The sequence below is a fragment of the Odocoileus virginianus genome, chromosome 5 (assembly GCF_023699985.2).
Source record: "Odocoileus virginianus isolate 20LAN1187 ecotype Illinois chromosome 5, Ovbor_1.2, whole genome shotgun sequence".
In the NCBI taxonomy this organism is placed as follows: Eukaryota; Metazoa; Chordata; class Mammalia; order Artiodactyla; family Cervidae; genus Odocoileus; species Odocoileus virginianus.
This window is the reverse complement of record NC_069678.1, coordinates 4,349,974-4,372,683: the sequence shown is the minus strand read 5'-3', so window position 1 is coordinate 4,372,683 and position 22,710 is coordinate 4,349,974. Positions and strand designations below refer to the sequence as shown.

Below are 22,710 nucleotides of genomic sequence, written 5' to 3'. Positions count from 1 at the left end.
GGGAGATTTTGCAGGGATTTTGCAGATGTAGGTGAAGTGTCAAAAAGCTTCAACATAAATAACACAGCTTCCTCTTCCCCACACATATACACACATACCCCCTGTTTATATGTCTAAACAAACATAATAGCAACCTGGGTGTGCCAGCACAGCCCCAGCAATTACAGTTAAAAACAGCAATTACCACTGTGTAGCATCTAAAGTTCTCCATTCCCCAAATGAAAAGTCACCCTGCTTGAAACTCTTTTCTGCACTGAGAACTGTCATTTTCCCAGCAAAGATTTATTGAGAGCTTGTAAATTTACCAAAGGTAAATGGAGTTGCAGTAAACCATACAGAGAAAAAGAAGACTTGGGTTCTTTCCTCAAAGAGTTTATAATTCACTAAACAGAAGACAGGTAATATTAGCATAAGGTAGCTAAACTCAAGTTCAGGTGCCAGGAGACATGTGTACATCAGAAACAGTGGCAATACACAGAAAAAGGGAAAGCTCAATGGGAGGAGAAAGGACAAGTCAAGAAAGACATCAGAAAGGATGTCTTAAAAGATGCTCAACTGATTGACATTTCCTTTATAAGTTAAACATAAAAGGCTTCCCCAGTGGTGCAGTGGTTAGGAGTCTGCCTGCCAGTGCAGGGGACAAGAGTTTGATCCCTGGTCAGGGAGGATCCTACACACCGCTGAGCAACCAAGCCTGAGCTTCAACTACTAAGGCCGTGTGAGGCAACTACTGAAGGCCCCGTGTGTACAGCCGGTGCTCCGCAGCAAGAGAAGCCACGGCAGTGAGAAGTTTGTGCAACTGCAAAGAAGGGTAGCCCCTGCTTGCCACGACTAGAGAAAGGCCACATGCAGCAACAACGACCTACTAAGCCAAAATAAATAAGCACAGTTTAAAAAATATTACCATATAACTCAACAACCCTCTCAACACACATACTGAAAACAGGCACAAAAAACTCTTACTCACAAATATTGATAGCAGCCCTATTCACAATAGCCAAAAGATAGAAACATGTCAAATATCCATCAATGGATTAATGGATAAACAAAATATGATCTATCCATACAATTGCATATTATTCATCCACAGAATGAAATGATCTGCTGATACGTGCTACAACATGGATGAGCCTGGAAAACACTATGCTAAGTGAATGAAGCGAGGCACAAAGGCCACAGACTGCATGGTCCAGTGTATATGAAAAGTCTAGAATAAGTAAATCCATAGAGACAGAGAGCAGATTAGTGGTTGCCAGGGAAGGGAAGGGGGCAGGCAGAAATGGGAAGAAACGGCTTCATGGAATTCCTTGGGGATGATAAAAGTATTCTGGAAATAGTGTGAATGTACAAACTTTCAATGTGCAGTACTGAATGTACAAAATGTCACTGAACTGTACACTTCAAGATGGCTAACATGGTAAGTTTTGTTATATAGGCGTTTGCTGCAATAATACCAATTCAAATACACAGTTGACCCAAGGATGCGGAAAAACCTGCAGGAAAACGGCATGCACAGATACAAGTGGATCTGAAACTGCCTGGTGGTGACTTCAAGAGTTTAGGTGTGACTGGTGCTGGTCACTGTGACCAGCAGAAGAGCCCCTACACACTTCCAACCCCCACCAAGTGTCCCCACACACTTCCAAATCCCACCAAGGGGTTTTTTTCCCCAATCCTTACCTTCTCAGCTATTCTCTAGCATCGAGTCTTTTAATAATTCAGTCAAGAAACATCTGTTAAGAGCTTACCCTTTGCCATCATAGTTTGAGGCATTAGCAACGCTGAGACACTAGACCCTGCAGTTTTCTTTCCCTTAGCTTCCACCATATTATATCAGCTTCATCTCATGGATCCAGTTGTTCCTTCCACCAAAACACAAACAAATACCCCCAAAAGCTAGACCTTACCCTCATACCACATTGCTAATGCATTGGCAAGTTATGTCATTTTTCCTTTCAGAACACAGGTTTGGCCTCATCTCTCTACTTCTACCATCCATGTCCCAGCTGCCACAGCATCTATCTGAGATCATCTCAGTTCCTCCAGCTCATCCCCCATAGCCACACTCCACGGCCAAAGCAGGCAAAGTGACTCTTCCAAAAAGTAAATCACATCATGACACTCTCCTACTCAAAGCCTCCAAGGAGGTCCCCCCACACCTTAGAGTTAACTCCCGAATCCAGCAGGGTCTTGTTCTGTGACCTGACTACTGCTTTCTCCTTTGCCCTCAGCTCTTACTGCTTGCCCCCTTCCTCACTCTGCCCCAGCACCCCCTGGACCCTGGCCCTGCAGTCATTCCCCAAACACACAGTGGTTTCCTCACTCATCATCTTTACCCATCTTGTTCCCACGCCTGCAATGCTCATCTCCTTTGGCCACGTCCTCATCTCAGACCTCAACTCCTGTCGTTTTCTGAAAGCCTCTCCTTATGATTCAGTCCAAAAGTGCTGCCCGTCCTCTCCTTTCACCTCCTTTCCCTCTCCCCACAAACCTTCTCAAGCCCTTATTCTGCTTTATTTTCTCCATGGCACTGTTTAAAACCATTTAATTTTTGTGTGTGTCTATTGTATGCATTATTTTACATTAGAATAGTAAGCTCCCAGAAGGTGACTTTAATCTCAGGTCTTGGAGAAGCAGAGGGGAAAGGGAGGAACTCCAGGTCTCAGATTCTCTTCCTCATTTTGCAAAAAGCCAGGTCAGTCCCCTTTTGGGCTTTGCACACCCTCTTGGTAACCTCTGTTTCCATAGAGCTGTTTCTCAAGGTGTGGTCAGTGCCCCAAGGCATCCAAATCCTCTGGGATGCTGCTTAAACATACAGATTCCTGGGACCAAACCTAAGTCTCACTGAATCTTTATGTCCATAAGGTAGACCCTGAAACCTGTGCTGATATTTAAGCTCTCCAGGAAATTCTTGCGCTTGAATCAAGCTTGAAAACCACTCTCTTGTGATTTCAGTAATTGCCTTTCCTGATTTTCAAATCTGTGTTTCTACTTCTTGTTTCTAAAGGATCCCCAAAGTTTGCTGATTCTGTTTCCTTGCATATGTGCATGCATGCTAAGTCGCTTCAGTCATGCCTACCAGGCTCCTCTGTCCAGGAGATTCTCCAGACAAGAATACTGGAGTGGGTTGTCATGCCCTCCTCCAGGGGATCTTCCTGACCCAGGGGTGGAACCTGCATCCCTTACGTCTCTGGTATTGGAGGGAGGTTCTTTACCACGGGAGCCACCTGGGAAGCCCCGATCCCTTACCATCTCTTAAATTTCTGTGCTCTGTACACACCCGTTCGTATGGTTCAAGCATCTTGACTTCATTTGAATCGCTCAATCATTGTTGGACTCGTATATGTTTGCCTTCTAAACCACTCAGCTAAACCATGTCACTTCCCCTTCCAAAAACCACCAGTGGTTTTCCATTCTCCCATTGGTGGGCTCCCTGCCCATCACTTTTTAGATTCTTCTTTAAGAAGGACCAGTTTCTGCACCAGTTTCTCCAGGAAACTTCTCTTGTCTCAGCTGAAATGTTTTTTCTTTCTTTTATGTTGCCCAAAGAACTCTGCTATTAATATTTCTTTATGGTACTTACTCATTTTGCCTTGAGTAGAATTATTTATCTGTTTTATTTCCTGTAATTCATGAGTTCTATGAGTGCAGGAAATGTGAATTATTTATCTTTCTTCAATCCAGAGGACAGAATGTTCAATAAATATTTGTAGTATGAATGACTGAACTCCTGTTTGGTTCAAAATACACTTTGTCATTCTGTGTTTTTTTTTTTTTCTTCCTGTAGTTAAAAAGAAACCCACAACATAGTAATTCAAAAAATTTGGATCATTCATTTCTGCCATAAGAAAAACACTGACAGTCAGGTACTGACATCTATTTATGATAATAATCAATTTAGATATTATAATGAAATTCAAAAACAAATTTATCATCATCAAGGAACATAAAACCATTTACTAATTGTAACACAGAGCAAAAAACCCTTGAGTTCTCAATCATGGTCACAAAACAGAATTCTAAATTAAATGCAAAGACAGTCTGTTGTGAGTTTTCAATTTGTAAAGTAATTTAAAAAATGGTGAGAGTCGATATTCAGAACTTCACCCTTCAAGATAATTTTCCCTTGTTCCCCAGTTTGGAATAATTTATCCTTCTAAGAGAAGGCAGATGTAACACTTGGATGAACTGTGGGTGTCTGAGGACTACTGCCCGCATTTGTCAGGTCTCTTCTACTGCTAGGCTGAGGGAGGCATGTCCACAACATTGTAGCAGAGAACCCAAAATGGACATTTTTCCCCAAGAAAATGATGTTATAGATGAGGCTACCTATATAAAAATAAAGTTTTTATTGTTCTCTCATATTTTAGGTTGGGATCTAGCCTGATAACCTAACCATATAACTTTAATGGTTTGGGCAAATACACATTAAATTCTTATCAACAGACCAGCTTTTGAAACACCCTCTTCCTGCATTTTTAGCAGTTAGAAAAAATCCTCTCCTTTCCTCATTTAGTCCTGTTGACCTTGCCAAATGTCCTTAGGTCCTCGCTTCTAATGACTTGTCCTGGGGTATGGAAGATAGCACAAATGGGCATAACATTTGCTGAATCACACTTTAAACCCCCTACAAGAGACATTATTTAGAAAGTAAGAAAAAATAATACAAAAATGAAACTGTACAGACAATGAGACATTGAAGATAATTTTGAAATGTTCTTTCTGTTGAAATGTTCTTCCTGAGATTTATTGCTATTATACTCTATTCATTTGTGCAAAGAACAATTTATTTCTCACACAGCTCACCCCAAACCTATGCTGCTGTTCTCGTCTGTCTGCCCAGAAATCATAAACTCACAAGGTTGGAGGAGCTCTTGGAGATCATCTTGTCCAATGCCCTCATTTGGCCTGCAAACACAATGAAGTTGCTTCCGTTTTATCTTTATCATAAATTCTATAGGCCGCAATGTTCTGAATGCTTTCTATGCATTCCAAACATAGCCTATTGGGTTTCATATTGAACCAGCTCTGATTAAAAAACTGCAGGGAAAATTAATACATGGTGAGTCTTTGGATACTACAAGTCAGAAAATAATTCCAGAAGCAATTCTGTAAAATGGAATCCTGGAAATAAAAGACCACAGACTCACAATTTTAGATTAAGACTCTGTGAGGGAGTGAAAGTCACTCAGTCACGTCTGACTCTTTGCGACCCCATAGACTGAAGTCCATGGATTTCTCCAGGCCAGAATACTGGAGTGGGAAGCCTTTACCTTCTCTAGGGATCTTCCTAACCCAGGGATCAAACCCAGGTCTCCCGCATTGCAGGCAGATGCTTTACCACCCGAGCTACCAGGGAAGCCCTGAGACTCTGTAGGCAGGAACAATTAATCGGAGAAGCACCTAACAGCAATGGCTTAACTCCCAGCCTCCTTGGTCCTTTGGAAATGAGCTCTTTCTTTCATCTAACTCTTTGGAAACTAGCTTAGTAATTTAAGCAAGTAGCTAGAGACCTTTTTATAAGCTCTATTTTTGTGGTCAGGGATCTTTTTGTCCAAAACCTTCTCTCCCACCCCACCCCCACAATTGGGAATTTCTTACGGCACAGGAAAGCTTGGAGCAGGAGCACCTGGTAACACAAGGGAGTTGTCTTTTGGGGTCTCTTGTGATACAGGAGGGTTTTAAAAAAATTAATTTATTTTAATTGAAGGATAATTGCTTTACAATATTGTGGTGGTTTTTGCCATACATCAACATGAATCAACCACAGGTATACATGTGCCTCCGTCTTGAACACCCCTCCCGTCTTCCTCCCCACCCCATCCCTCTGGGTTGTCTCAGAGCACCGGCTCTGGGTACCCTGATTCATGCATCAAACTTGCACTGGCCATCTATTTTACATATAGATATAAATATGTAAAAATGGTAATATACATGTTTCAATGTTCTTCTTCCAAATCATCCCACCCTCGCCTTCTCCCACTGAGTCCAAAAGTCTATTCCTTACATCTGTGTCTCCTCTGCTGCTCTGCCTGTTGGATCATCATTACCATCTTTCTAAATTCCCTATATATACATCAGTGTACAGTATTTGCCTATTATACAAAGTGGAGTAAGTCAGAAAGAGAAAGACAGATACAGGAGGGTTATGGGTGCTCCCAGAGAGGGTGAGTGGGGTCTTCTTTAGGTAGTAGAGAAGATCAGGAAATAGAGGAAGATGACAGAAAGGCAAATATGCTATACCTGGATGCAGATAGAAAACAATTGAAAACCAGAAAGACAAAATAGCCTCCGATTCAAACTCAAATCGACTCTTCAGCCAGGTCAGTTCCACCTTTATCTGAATTCTCTATTGAGAGTCCTTGCAATATTTTGTTTTTAAAAAGAGTTATATTAAGGTGTGTTCAAAAAGACTTGATAACCATTGATTGAATTTGATTCCCTCCATTTAAATCAATTAAAAGGCATTAAGTGAGCACCTGCCACATCTTGTGAATTATGCTGGTTTCTGGGTATCTAAGGATAAATAAGACACACTTCCTGCTCTTCAGAGATTTATCATTTTGTGCAAGAGACAGACTCATCAGTCACCACAGCAGAGATGATAAGAGCTATGGGAACACATACAGAAATGAAGGAGCAATTAATTCAGCCTGAGAGAGTCAAAAAAGCTATAAAAAGATAACATCCGAATTGGACCTGGAATATGTTAGAAGTTTGTCAGGTGGACAAATAGGATGGGTGCACTCAAGGGCAAGTGTGGGCATCTAGAATGAGAGAAGTAGATCCCAACTAAATTCATTTTCTCTTGCTTTCCTTTCCTCCTGTACATACATTCCTCATTTGTACTTGATTTATTTTCCCCCTCATCTCTGCTTTATTTTAAAACAACTTTGTTGAGATATCATCAACATAAAATGAACTGGACTGATTTATAGTGTGTGATTTGAAAAGTTTTGAAATACATACCCATCCATGGAACCATCACCACAACCAGATAGGGACAGTATCTGTCATCCCCAATTTTCCCTAGCCCCTTTGTCGTTGCTCTCTCCCACCCCACCCTGGCGCACCTCACCCTCTTCTGACCATGACTGATCTGACTTCTGACATTCTAGGTTAGTTTGCGTCTTCAAGAGTTTTGTAACATGGAATCATATGGTCGATACTTATTTTTGTCTGGCTTCTTTCACTCAGGCTGATTCATGTTGTTGGGTGTATGTGCAGTTCATTCCTTTGTACTCCTGAGTAGTTTTCCATCATCTCTGCCTTTTCCTCTGGGTTGGTTTATTCTTTCAGTGCTGTCTGGCTATCTCATGTAGAAGGAAGTCTGGCTCATGGAACTCACAAGGTTTACTTTTTATGGCTGCCTGAATGATTCTCATTCTGGCCCCAGATTCAGAAATTTTGGAGAAGGGCTCTGACCGCCCTATCTTGGGCCAGATACTCACCTCTGAGCCAAAGGACTGTGGGTGGAGAGGCATAAAGAACATGGCAAAGCTATGAGAATCTTCTGGATGCATTTGACTCCAGTCTTCAGCCCTCCTGGGAATATCCTTCTGACCTCCTTCCTTGCCCTACTTTACAGATTCTCACTGAAATTGTAAAGTGCCTTATTATTAGGATCCATTCCAAATGAATCAAATAAAAGAAGTAAAACATAAATCCGAAAAGGAAAGCTCCTCTATAAATTCAGAGTAGAAAAGACCTTCTAACTATGATATAAAAACTAGAAGGCATAAAGTAAAAGAGTTAAAAATTAAGTTTCATAAAAATAAAAATCATTGCTTGGCACAATCTCCTTGAGCAAAGTAAAAAGACAAATGGCGAAATGGAAGCAAATTGTTTATAACTCATTTCACAAAGTTTAATGTGTTTAATATTTTAAGAGCTTCTATGGGTCAATAAGGAAAAAAAAGCAATTATCCAGAGAAAAGTTGGGAAAAGAATGTAAAGAAATGGTTCACAGATAAAAGAAATACAAACAACTTTTAAATACATGAATAGTCAACCTTTCTTATAATAAGAGCAACATAAATTCAAAATACAATATCTTAATATCATATCATTTTCACTATCAAATTAGTAAAAAAAAAAAAAAAATCTCCCTAGCAGGACTTTCCAGGGAGAAAACAATGAACCAGATGAGAGTCTTGGGGTGCCGCTGCCTCCAGCCAAGGCTCCTTGCCCTCTCCCTGAGGACAGTGTCAACTATCCACCACCCCCTTGCAATAGCCAAGCCCAGAACCAGAGCATCCAATGCCTTCCCACCAGCCAACAAGAAACAAAAGCAGTGAAAGCACCAAGTTTGGTTGCTATTAAAAAAAAACACCCCAAGTATCAAAATTGCAATATATTAATATATGATCTTGGCAAGGAAGAGGAAAATGAGCATTCTACTGTCTGTCATTCAAGTGTCAGTGGATGCCACCCCCATCACTGTTGTTCAGTCACTCAGTTGTGTCCTACTCTTTGCGACCCCATGGACTGCCAGGCTTCCCGTTTGTCACTATCTCCCGGAGTTTGCTTAAACTCATTTCTATTGAATCGGTGATGACATCCAACCATCTAATCCTCTGTTACCCCTTCTCCTCCTGTCTTTGCCATTCCCATAGGCGGGCAATTTAGTAATAAACATCAAAATTGGCTTTTTACTGGAGTAGTAGTTTGCTATGGTCTTCCCAGCTGGCTCAATGGTAAAGAATCTGCCGGCTAATGCAGGAAATGGGAATTCGGTCTCTGGGTAGGGAATATCCCCTGGAGGAGGGAATGGCAACCTACTCTAGTATTCCTGCCTGGGAAAGCCCATGGACAGAGGAGCCTGACAGGTTACAGTCCATGGGGTCATGAAAAGAGTAGGACATGACTAAACGACTAAACAACAGCTACTTGTTATGGTAAGAAATTGGTAAAAACTTAAATGTCTTCCAATAAGAAGTTGGCTAAACCTATTATGATACATCCATTCAACAGAATACTGTGTAGATATAAAATAAGAATGAGGGCACTTCTTATGAATTAAAAAATTCCCAAGATGGATTATAACATTAAAAAAGTAAGATGCAGAATAAAATGCATATCATGCTCTCATTCCTGTATTTGCTTGCATACATTAAAAAATCTCTGGAAGAATTCACAGGAAATATTAACATGGCTACCACTTTGGGAAAGTGAAGTGGAACTGGACATGTATAAGACAGGGATAGAATATAAACACTTATATAAGTAAATAAATTAATTTAATTTTGAATCATATAAATGTGTTATCTATACTTAAAAGAGTAAGTAATTTTTGAAAAATTCTATTACTTGTCTTAAGTTGAACCAAGTCATTTTCTTCTAAGCTTTTTGGTTTAAGGAAAGTTTAACTTTCAGGCTTGCCTTAGTTTAGCAAACCACGATGTTTAGGTTTCAGTTCAGTTCAGTTGCTCAGTCATGTCTGATTCTTTGCAACCCCATGGACTGCAGCACACCAGGCCTCTCTGTCCATCACCAACTCCCAGAGTTTACTCAAACTTATCTCCATTGAGTTGGTGATGCCATCCAATCATCTCATCCTCTGTCATCCCCTTTTCCTCCTGCCTTCAATCTTGCCCAGCATCAGGGTCTTTTCTAATGAGTCAGTTCTTCACATCAGGTGGCCAGAGTATTGGAGTTTCAGCTTCAGCATCAGTCCTTCCAATGAATATTCAGGACTGATTTCTTTAGGATGGACTGGTTGGATCTCCTTGCAGTCCAAGGGACTCTCAAGAGTCTTCTCCAACACCACAGTTCAAAAGCATCAATTCTTTGGCGTTCACCTTCTTTATGGTCCATCTCTCACATACATACACGACTACTGGAAAAAATTTAGCTTTGACTATTCGGACCTATGTTGGCAAAGTAATGTCTCTGCTTTTTAATATGCTGTCTAGGTTGGTCATAGCTTTTCTTCCAAGGAGCAAGCATCTTTTAATTTCATGGCTATAATCACCATCTGCAGTGATTTTGGAGCCCACAAAAATAAAGTCTGTCACTGTTTCCATTGTTTCCCCATCTATTTGCCATGAAGTGGTGGGACCAGATGCCATAATCCTAGTTTTCTGAATGTTAAGTTTTAAACCAAGTTTTTCACTCTCCTCTTTCACTTTCATCAAGAGGCTCTTTAGTTCTTCACTTTCTGCCATAAGAGTGGCATATCTGCATATCTGAGGTTATTGATATTTCTCCCGGCAATCTTCATTCCAGCTTGTGCTTCATCCAGTCCAGCATTTCTCATGATGTACTCTGCATACAAGTTAAATAAGCCGGGGACAGTATACAACCTTGATGTACTTCTTTCCCAGTTTGGAACCAGTCTGTTGTTCCATGTCCAGTTCTAACTGTTGCTTCCTGACCTGCATACAGATTTCTCAGGAGCCAGGTCAGGTGGTCTGGTATTCCCATCTCTTTCAGAATTTTCCACAGTTCATTGTGATCCACACAGTCAAAGGCTTTGGCATAGTCAATAAAGCAGAAGTAGATGTTTTTCTGGAATTCTCTTGCTTTTTCAATGACCCAACAGATGTTGGCAATTTGATCTCTGGTTCCTCTGTCTTTTCTAAATACAGTTTGAACATCTGGAAGTTCATGGTTCACATACTGTTAAGCCTGGCTTGGAGAATTTCGAGCTTACTTTACTACTGTGTGAGATGAGTACAATTGTGTGGTAGTTTGAGCATTCTTTGGCATTGCCATTCTTTGGGATTGGAATGAAAACTGTATTTGTGTGAATTGTGGAATGAAGATATGTGTATTTGTGTGATCTAGATATCTAGGTATCAGGAATTTAAAGCAAAATCATAACACTAAACCTAAACCTAAAGATCACACAAATATACATATTCTCATATACAATAGGCTACACACGTATATCATCTCATTTAATCTTAACAATGCCCTTTTAATATATTACCATCCACATAAAGCTTCATGGTCCACTATTACATAGCTGATGAGTTTTGAACACTGGCAGTATGACACCGAGGCCTCCCCGACACTGTGCTGTCTTCCCAAAGACTAAGATATTCATGAAAAATAGTCCATGAGGTGTTAATATTCTGATTGGAAACAATCTGAGAATTGTGGTGTCCTTTTAACTTCCTGGTGGCTCAGCTAGTAAAGAGCCCTGCCTGCCAATGCAGGAGATGCAGAGATAGAGGTTCAGTCCCTCAGTTGGGAAGATCCCCTGGAGAAGGGAACAGCAACCCACTCCAGTGTTCTTGCCTGGAGAATCCCATAGACAGAGGAGCCTGGAAGGCTACAGTCCATGGGGGTACAGTCCACGGGGTCGCAAAGGGTAAAACCCAGCTGAGCAACTAACACATTCACTTTCACTTTTCAGAACGGCAGAGCTTGCACAGATCTACTCTGAGGAAAGACCAGATTGCAAGGGGCACACATTTAGTCCTAGTACCTTTCTAACTCCATCACGGTTCTGTTCCAGTTAAGTAGTGCTGTGTGCCCTTTCTATAAGTCTGGGAAAGACCAATAGCCAGCACAATTGTTAACTTAAGCTCTCCTCTCCTTCCCCCAGGTCATTAGTCCCATTAAGTATGTTGATATGTCTTTTTGTGTGTGTGTGTCTGAGGGTAATATCTCTGAAGACTTTATTTCTATTATTTGCAAATTAATTGTACATCGTCATCTTTCAACTGAGCAGGTATGTCTTTTTTTTTTTTTTCCTGTGGGTTCTTCTTCTGATGTTCCATGGAAGAGTGATTTATCTGCAAACAAAACTTCAACTCAACTGTGAACAGATAAACCAATCTCCACTCTGCCAGGAAGCCACATTCAATTGTCCTGGGGAGGTAATGTTAATTTGCTCCCCATGTACTGCCATGGGGAGTTCCCACATGTATACAAATCTCATATATCCACAAGATTACTCCTGAATAATCTTTATGATGATAGAGGTAGTGGGGAGTAGAGAGGGAGAAAGGGAGAGAGAGAGCTTTTCCTTGACTTCAAATTTACAAACGTCATCTCTTTATTCTAAAGTCACAGTGCTGACAGCATGTGTACATCTCTCAGACTCTATTTTAAGCTTCTTGAAGACTGAGACTATTTTGTGTCCACCTGTATTTAGTAACAGGCTTTGCAAAGACTGTGTGCTCATAACTGCTGAATTTTTTGCAGATCTAGAAAACTATTTCAATCAAGGGGTGCTTATTATTTTTCTTAGAACTTCCTCTATACCATCAAAATTTCTCTTGGTCAGACAGTGTTGATAACCTTTCCTGTGTAAAACTTGTGCTAGGTGCCAGGCATTCTGAGATGCAGAGGATAAAAATGGAATGAAATCTAATTCCTCTACTCCGAGAACTCATAGTCTATGCCTTAGCCTTTTTTCCCTGAGTGGAGGGGTGGGGGTTCCTATTAGTCCCTAAGTACATAGAGATACTTCTGGAGTACAGAATTCTTTCTGCCTTTCCAGATCCCCAGATGAAAGCACAAGCTGCAAAACCAGGCTGCTTAGAAAGGAAAAGCCAGGTGGTCACGCCTGTGCTCGCAACGCCCCTGATATTGTTCTGGGTGGAAGACAGAAAACCGAGGAGCAGAGAAATGGCAGATGAAGCCTTTTAATTTGCTAGCAATTAATTCTTTCACTTACTTTAAATTAAAACATTCAGCCTTTCCCAGTCACTCATCAACAACTGTTAACATCAGTGTCTTCTCAGCTTTTGGAAGGCTCTGAGTATAAACAGCCCATTACCTTGCATTGAAAGATAAATTGTAGAACCTTGATTAAGCAGAATGCTCTGGGAATGAACTTTACTGGTTCATTGATTCTTCTACTTATCAGAGACTTAGCCAAAAAAACATTTTTTGAAAAAATTAGCATTCATTCATTACATCCATTAATCAACGTAACATAGAGTGATTAAGAATAATCTCTGGAGCCAGGCCCCCTGGATTCAATGCCAGCTCTGTCACTTGGTTACCTTGGACAGCTTGTTTACCATCTCTGTGCTTCTGTCTCTTTATATGTAAGATGGAGATGATAAAGTACTTACTGCATAGCGTATTTATGAAAATTAGATATACTGATATATATAAAATCCAAAGGATGGTGCTTACTGTATTGTAAATGCTACATAACCTATATAGTAATAATAATAAGTGCTATTATGATTACTGTCATTGCCATTGGCCACTCCCATATTCTCTCCATGAATGGGCAATGAGCAGGATAAGTATGATCTCTGCCTCACAGGGAAAGTCTACTACTATAAAAACAAACACCATAGAATTATTATAGAGTAAAATATGAAAACCTACCCTCATCTCCCCTAATTCTACTCTCCAGAGATCACCATTATTAATAATTTCATGTGTGTTCTTCCAGTCTGTTTTTCTAGGCATATGAAAATATATACATAAACATCAGTTGTTCATTTTTATTTAAAAACAATTGTATTGCTAACACACATGCATCATGCACATTTTTGCACGTCAGTCCGTAGAAAACTATCTCCTTTGAAGTGACTGCCTTTGTTTTCTTTATAAGATAAACTATACTTTTAAATTTAAATGTCTTCCTATTGAGGCACATTATATTTTTTTCATTGTTTTACTAATGAAAATAACACCAGAACCAATGTCATTATACAAGTAGCCTTGCATATTTGCAGAATATTTTTAAGCATAATAGATGGAACTTATAGCCCATTTCCCCATGATATGAAAGCAGGAATAAAGCAAGGTTGAAAGGACAGCCTCAGAGCCATCATGACAAATTCCCATCCCATCTCTCACTGAGTTGTGGCTGCCACCATGGGAGAAGAGGCAATTGGGTTGAAACTCTAGCACAAGCTTAGAAAATTAGTGTTTTGAATGAATCTCTCCATCACAGCTTATTTGCTTGCAGTCTTCTTCTTTCTAAAGATGTGGTAGAAGCATTCTCATTAATAGAGAGCTGTGTTCGCCAAGTTTCAGGTAATTAAGGCTTTCCTCTTCATCTCAGAATCTCATTTACAGCCCTTTTCTCTCCTAGGCCTCTCTTTTGAAGGCATTGTGACCTGGCCAAAAAAAAAAAAAAACCAAAAAAAACAACCCATGATAGTATGACTTAAATTCTCCTTCAAATATTTAGAGCACCTGAATGATGAAAGAAGGAACAAGGAAGCACTGAAAGAGGGAGGAAGAGTTCAAAGAAACAACAGCCAGATGGGACCGTAATGTGTTTAAACTGAAGAGAGAGAAACCTCATGCTATAACTGTTCACAGATGATGACAAATTGGGTAAATGCCTTCGTGGTCCCTGCTAAGCTAAAGACATGCTGAAAACAGACCCTGGATATGTGAGTCAGCTTATAGGCTTAACTTCCCCGCAAAGAGACCCAAAATACAGTGGCTCAAAAAGGCAGAAGTTTAATTCTTGTTGGGAGGTTCACAGATGGGCTGAATGTCTAGAGCAGACACACAGCGCTGCTGCCCAAGGTGATCTAGATATACGGGCACTGGGTACCTCTCCCATCCTCAGAGGGAGCCCCTGTCTCTGGTTTAAGGGGGCCGTGGCAGCTGCTGTTCTCTCCCACACAGTAGGAAGTGGGGAGTGGCGCACAAGCCCTTTGTAAAGAATGTAGCCCTGATGTTGCTCACATCACTCCCATTCACACTCCAGTAGCAGGAAACTAGTCGTATGTCTCTCCTAGCTTCAAGGGAGGCTGGGAAATGTGGTTGCTTCCTGAATGATCTTTTGCTCAGATAAATCTTGGTATTTTATTATGAAGAAGAAGAAAGAGGAGAAGAAGAAAGAGGAGGAGGAGGAAAGAATAAATATTGGAGTTTTTGCAGATTTGGAACTGGAGGGTAGACATGAGAGCATGGAGTGTGTGCTAAGTAGCTTCAGTCATGTCTGGCTCTTTGTGACCCCATGGACTGTAGCCCATCAGGCTACTCTGCCTATGGGATTTTCCAGGCAAGAATACTGGAGGGGGTTGCCATGCTCTCATCCAGAGGATCTTCCCGACCCAGGGATCAGACCCTGGGTCTCTTATGTCTCCTGCATCAAACCCATGTCTCATGTCTCCTGCATTGGCAGGTGGGTTCTTTACCACTAGTTCCACCTGGAAAGTCCATTAGATCACAGCACCAAGGTGTAAAACTAGTCAGACAAGAATTGACGATGAGTGTCTTCCAGCTTAAACATCCTTTGGGGTCACCTGCCTGGGATCCCCGGACTAGATCATGTCCCCTGTTTACCCTGTGACACCACAATGGGATTTTCCTTTCAGAGGTCTGATCACACATGCGATTGATTATTTGTCCAATGACCATCTTCTCTGCTAGAATGGAAACTCCATGAGGACAGAAACCACATCTGTCTTATTCAATGCTATATCTTCAGTGTTATCATAGGGCTTGGTACTAGTGGGGCCCAATAAATGTTTGTTGAATGAAGGGGTAACAAAGAGAGACTTAGACTCTTCTCGCAAGACCGTCACAACCTAACTGGATAAGTGGGGGGTACAGACACACATGCAGTTACTATACTGGGCAAGTCCTATATTAGTGGAATTCAGAAACTGACATGAGAATACAAAGAAAATAGCCTCCAAATGAGAATATGGAAGCTGTTGTTGAATGCCACAGAGCTGAAATCCAGGTTCCACTCCTCAACCAAGCAATGGAGAAATCAGATTGCATCCAATGGGACTGCCAACCTTGACTTGTGACTAGAGATTATGCTTCCGATAAATGGTTTACTGTCTCAGGCCCCCAACCATACTAAATACACATTCTTTAAAGACTCAACTGTGAGCATCCCATTTCTATGGTAATTTCTCTGGTTCACCCTCCCCTCCCCTGTTCAGACAGCCCAGATTCCCTCCTCCCTGTATCCCCTGTTGTTTCCTACACTTCAGTCTGTCACAGCACCTGCAGCCCTTTAGAGCACTTACAGTTCAGGTGTCTCTAAGACTCCCTTCGGTGAAAGCTCCCTGAGGTCAGGGGCTGTGTTTGTATATCCATATTTCCTAGAATATCACATAGGGTCTGGTATTCCGAAGACATTCAACAAATACTGAATGATGGAAGTCAGTCCATGGCTAGGAATATACTTCCAGAGCAAGGAACCTGTACTCATTAAAATACTGATACTTCCCTGGTGGTCCAGTGGTTAAGACACTGCACTTGCAATGCAGGGGGCCCAGGTTCGATCCCTGGTCAGGAAACTAAGTACTCATGCTACAACTATTGAGCCTGCATGCTTCAATGAAGACCCAGTGCAGCCAAAATAATAATTAGAAAATACTGCATTTACAGTCATTTCTTTACAGGTGAGCAGGATCATGGCAAGTAGCTGTGGGCCCTGACTCTTGGTTAGAGGGAAGGGGATTCTTAATTGGGAGCAGTGGGACTTTCTGATGATTTTCAGTGTCTCAGCATCATTGGCTCAGGGACAATGAGTGGGAAAGGATGCAAGCACCAAAGGTTCAGGAAATGTTGATGCAGCAGAAAAGCAGGTGCCAGCTGAAGTTCAAGCGGCTTCAGTGGCTGGTTTGGGTAAGCAGCACTGTTGAGGAGTTCTCGGATACACCAGAGCGTAGTCCTTGACGGGATACCTGGACCAAATCCCATCCTTTCAGAAAACGTGGAGGTGGACTGTGTCTTAGTGCTAGGTTTAGGGATGTGGTCCAAAATGCTTCCGAGTCCTCACTTTCTTTTCACTTCCTTCCTTTTGGGGAGGTCAGACCAGTGAGGAACTCACTCCGAGGCTACTGGGCGCTGAACGTCAGGTGTTCTCCTCAGAGTCAGCGGGCAGCTCTCAGGGAAGTCACAGTCAAAGAGAGCCCAACACGGTCATGCCAAACAAACCAAGAACCACCAGGGCTTGCTGTGTTGTAGGACTGGTCTACTTGTTCAAAGTGCTTTCATATCATAATTTTATTTGATCTTGACAGAAATTCTCTCAGACCAGCAGAGAGGGTACAGGCACAGAAAGACAAGGTGAATTGCTCATCTGGCAATTCAGCAAGGTGGAGTAAAGGCAGAAAAAAAGCCAATACTCTCCAAGTAAAGGACAACAGATGGAGGAAAGCTACAGAAAGATCAATTTTCTCTTAATTCAAAGGGAAAGTTCTAACAGCAGAGCTGTGCTCTGGAGGCAAGGGGGAGCTGCCTCCAAGGTGCCTGCCTAGGTGTTGGTGGGCTGGAGGCCTGGAAAGCTCTGGAGAGATAGAGGGCAGGAGTTGAGGATTCTTGTATATGATGACCCTTAGGTTTCTTTCATCCCTGGCGTTTCTGATATTGGGGGAAATGGCATCAGTTGGTCCAAAAGGAATCTGAAGCTTATAAACAAGCAACCAGCCCTTTGCTGACCCCCAGGTCCCAAGTCCAGGAACGAGACTGTGACCTAGACTTTTGCTTTCCACCTGGGTGCTGCCCTCTGGGCCTCCCCTGGTGCCCCAGCCTCACCTTCATCCCCCCACCCCCATCTGCAGCCCCAGAGCCCAGGGTAGCCTAATCTCACCTGAAATTACTGTGTGCTGCTGACAAAGCATCGATCACGCTCTTTGGAGACCCTGCGTCTCTAGGAACAGTTACCCTGGGCTCATGGCTGCCCCACCGAGCTGTGGCTACCTCGTCCACGCTAGTGTCAAGCCCTCAACTTGGGTTATGCAATTAGAAATTCACCCTTAGCACCAAGGGAAGACTAGTTTTCTAGATCCAAGGGTAGAACTTGAGCAAGTTCTTTCTATATGAATGGACTTTTTGCACAGTCTCAGGTTTCCAAGAGGATACAATAAAAACACAATCCAGCTTCACTATGGCCTCATCAGTACCTGACCCTCACTGGAGCAAAAAAGGATAGGACTCCTGGCCAGAAAACAAAGTTGAGGTTCAGGATGGGGAACACATGTAAATCCATGGCTGATTCATGTCAATGTATGGCAAAAATCACTACAATATTGTAAAGTAATTAGCCTCCAACTAATAAAAATAAATGGGAACAATAAAGAAAGTTGAGGTTGCAGTTTTTCAGTCTGCATACACAAGCACTTTGAACACAGCATTGCCTTCTATCCTATTCTATCTTATCCTACCCTCTTTTCTCCTCTCCTCTCCCATTCGGTATCTAATCTGTTTTATTACAAGCAAATTGCACCAGGTTTATAACCAAGACTTACCAACTTTAATTACCTTGGGGGATACTGGAGTCACCAAAGAAAGCCTTGCTACAAAATAGAACTTACCTGGAGGGCTCTAGCCTCTAATGAAAGAGGATGATCCCCTTAATTAATAGTTAACTTCTTCCCTACAGAGTCCTTGAGTGGACTCACATCTCACAGATACTCTGACTATCCTTCAGTCTGGCATACGCTCTTTTCTTTTTCTAAACACGTTCCTTTCTAATCCCCCACATTCATCTTCCTTCACCTGAGGGCTCACTCCTCAGGTTTCAGTTTAGATCCTGTTTCCCTTGGGAAGCTTTTATTCCTCTTCAGGAATGAATTAAATGTCTTTCTTACATCTTTCCAATGTAGTAACCACATTCAGTTGAGCAGTTATGAACCATAGGACCCTAAGGAAGACCACTGACGTCAGAGGTATGTTGCATAGTGTACAACCTGAACAACTGTCTATGGTTGCCTTGCTCCCACAGTTCTCTGTACTTCCCCTTAGAGTAGCAGCTACCGTGAGTGGTAAGTGCCTGTTTTCTCATGTTGTTTCTTAAGGAAAAGGATCTTTCCTTGAGCATTGTCATGTTCCCAGGGCCTCAATAAATGTTTGTTAAATTAACTTACAAATATCTTTTAAAAAATCAATACCACACATACCTCTGGCCATATATTATAACTGCTTCCTGTTTGCTTTTTACTTTTTTCTACTTCTTTTCTGTATTCTTCTACCTATCAGTCAAAATCTTGCATCCAAGCCCTGTCAACACCTGCTATTCCCTCAGAGCGGGGAAAGCCTTTCACAGTTGTTGGAGGTTCCTTGGGCTGCCGTAACACGCTACCACAAACCAGATAGCTTAAGTAATAGAAATTTATAGTCTCACAGTTGGGGAGGCTGGAAGTCCAAAATCAAGGTGTGGGCAGGGCTTCACTACCTGTAAAACAAGGAGGCAAGAATACTTCTTATAGCTTCTGTTATTTCCTGGCATTTTTGACATTCTTTGGCTTATAGATGGATCACTCCCATCTCTTCTACCTTTCTTACATGGCCATCATCTCCCTCTGCATCTGTGTCTTCATATGGTCATCTTCTTACTAGTACACTATCATACTGAATTAGGGCTCATGCTAATGACTTCATCTTAACTTGATAGAATCTACAAAGACCCTGTTTCTGAATAAGGTCACATTCACAGGTACTAGAGATTAAAACTTCCATATATCTTTGGGGAGGGACACAGTTCAACATGTACCCATAGTATAGACAGTGTTTTTTCAAACTTTAGCATGCATCAAAATTACGTAGCATGCGTGCTCAGTCACTTCAGTCATGTCTGACTTTTTGTGACCCTGTGGACTATAGCCCACCAGCCTTCTCTGTCCGTGGGATTTCCCAGGCAAGAATACTGGAGAGGGCTGCCATGCCCTCCTCTAGGTTACCTTCGCCACCCAGGGATCGAACCCACATCTCCTGTGTCACCTGCATTGCAGGCTGATTCTTCACCACTGAGCCACCAGGGAAACCCAAAATAACCTAAAGTATTTGTTAAAATACAGATTGCTGGGTCACATACCCAGTTTCTGACTCAGGAGATCAGGGGTGGGGCTTAAGAGTGTGCATTTCTAACAAGTTCCCAGGGATGCTATTACGGATGGTCTTCCTGGTAGCACACCCTGAGAACCACCCGTGTAAGACCTTGCAGCTCAAGATGCAGTCCATGGACCAGCAGCATGAGCATCACCAAGGAGCCTGTTAGAAACACAGGCTCTCTCTTTCTGCCTGTACCTTTAGACCTACGGGATCAAAATTTTCATTCTATTAAGTGATGGGCCCCAGCACAAGTGGGGACGTCAACTGGCCCTGGATATAGAGGCAAGGGTCTATAAAGTCAGGCCAGGAGGCTGTCTCAGTCAAGTTGGCCTCCTCGCAGAGGTCTCAGAGAGCCTCAGTTGCTATCTGGTTCACATAAGAGGCCACACCTCTCCTACAGTTCCCCCACATCTACCCTCAAACCTGCCCAAGTTTGGAGAATACTGGGAAGTCACACCTGAGATCAAGTTCTCAGATAAGCAACTGAATTTCAGGTTGTACACACCACCTTTGCCAGAGAGAAAATAGGGCTAACTCTGAGAAGCCAGTGAGACTTACACTGAGAGATGCCAATGGGCCAGAGGGAATTATAAGACTCCAAAAGTACAAAAAAGTGTACAAGAGAAATGTATTATGAGGGTTTTATTTTCTTGGACTCATGCCTGATCTCTTGGCTTATCTTTCATTCTTTAGTACAATCTGTTACGTAACTATTTATTTTCAAGGCTACTCTAATTTGAGAAACAGGTTTACTTTGCTGTGATATGGTGTGTGTTTTAAAAGAGAGAGTACAAAATAGTACAGCTCTTATGAGTTCCTCTGAATGCCCTGAAAGATTGTGAAATTTCATCTATTAACATAGTTATATTTCCCAGTGATATTGTTTGGGGTGAGATGTTTGTTCTGGCAAGGACTGTTTTCAGTGATGACTATCATGGTTTTCTAAATAAAGAACCAAGCCCCAACCTGACCCTGAACTAAAATAAAGGAAAGCTCTGATATCCAAAACGTTCTAGAGACTCAGGCCACACCTTTTTTCACTGGGATGGGCCTATGGCCTCTCCTTGGCTCTTCAGCTGAGCCAGCCAAAGTTTCTACTACCTACCTTTCACCTGTACCCACTGAAATCTTTCATCTGTACAAAGATTTGTCCCCTCCTTAAGAGGTGCTCTTAAAGCCAGTCCTCTCATGTGAAAATATGACTTATAAGCAGTAGCAGAGTTTCAGAGCTGATACCTGTCTTAGAGCTTATCAACTTCAATCTCTCCCTTTTATAGGTACAGAGAAAAGTGACTCAACCCGGCTTTCGCAACTAGCCTGTGGCACAACCTTGAGTAAATTTCAGATCCAGTTACTTTCCAGAACTTTCCAAGCCACCCTCTCATCCTACCATCTCCCCTGGAGATAAACTGACTGAAGTTAACTCTAAACTAGTAGCCTGCCATGCTGGTTTATACCATCACCAGCCTATATCTGTGTTCTCTATTCCAAACCAACTGAGGATAGGGGCATTAGCCCCAAACTGTTTCCCAGGCAGTACAAGGTCAGGGATAAACCTACCACTCCCATACCAAGGACTAGGGGGATGTCTCACAGCACTGGGCAATTCAAGAGCACTTGGGGGACACACAGGTAGGCGAACAGAACCAGGCTGCTGGACCAGGTTCTATAGAAGCTGGGAGCACAGCCTCCATCTAACAAGGCTGCTATTAATAACACTCACCTCCAGTAGATGGGAGCCTTTGGACTGAGAGACCAAGGATACCAGACAGACCCATTTTTTAAAAGATAGTAGACTTTTGTATGTGTTTACAAGTGAAATCTCTCACATTTAAAATATTGGCTCACACTTTAAATGTCTTTCAGAACCCTCGCAGGCAGACACAACCCAGCCCATGAGTCGCTGACACGGCCACCACAGCGTAGCATAGGTGGATGGTGGGCATTACAGTAAGACAGACCGATGCAAATCCTGGCTCAGCCCCTGTCTGTGACCTTGGGCAATACACCTCTCTAAACATTGGTCTCCTTATCCATAAAACAAAGATAATATTGGTCTTATTTCACAGTGTTCTTGGGAAGATTAGGTGACATCATGTAGATGAAGCACTCAGAAGTCTACCAGGCACATAACCAATACTCGATAAAAGTGAGCACCGCCACTATTATAAACTGAATCACAGTGACCCAAAGGTTCCCCAGTCAGAGCTCCACCCAGAAAACTCTCTCAAGTGAGGCCAGCACTTGTAGTCCCTTGTGGCCAGATCCTGGCTCAGCATCTTCTGTGACCCCATGACCTCTGCTGAGCATCTTTTGTTAGCATAACACAGCATCCTTGCTTGTAGTTCCCCCATTGTTGTTGTTTAGTCTCTTGGTCGTGTCCAACTCCTTTTCAACCCTATGGACTGTAGCCCACCAGGCTTCTCTGTGTATGGAATTCTTCAGGCAAGAATATTGGAGTGGGTTGCCATTTCCTTCTTCAGGGAATCTTCCAGACTCCGGGATGGAACCTGCATCTTCTGCATTGGTAGGCAGATTCTTTACCACTGAGCCACCTGGGAAGCCTGTGGGAATGGACAAATCCAGCATACCTGGCAGGCTGCTCAAACCACAGGGGAGAGAGCTGGAGGGCTCCAGGGCATGGCCAGGGGCTGTGGGCATGCACAGAGGGAAGAATAGCTCAGGTGCTTGGCCTGCAGCGTTGGGTGAGGAGGTGAACACCGGTCCAGCACCAGCTCAGACGATCTGGTGTAAGAATGTGGCCCCTGACCTGAAAAAGAGTTTGGTTCTGTTCTTTCTCAGCCAATCAGGCGGCCACAAATGATGTGCCCAAGACTGGGATCTGGCCTGCAGTGCCTGATGGGGCCCATGAGGGCTTCAGTGTGGTTGAAAACTCTTTGAAATGCTGCCCAACCAGTGCTTTGGGTGGTACTTAAATTCCCAGCAAGAATGGAAAGGAATTTGGAAAGAGATGCT

The 22,710-nt window shown here is 42.4% G+C and overlaps 1 non-coding gene across 1 annotated transcript; it reads left to right on the top strand.

Moving 5' to 3' along the window:
• The first annotated feature begins 16,123 nt into the window (after window positions 1-16,123).
• On the top strand, window positions 16,124-16,196 carry TRNAA-UGC (transfer RNA alanine (anticodon UGC)). The gene has a single exon. It is a non-coding gene; the product is annotated as a tRNA-Ala (tRNA).
• Window positions 16,197-22,710: the final 6,514 nt, after the last annotated feature.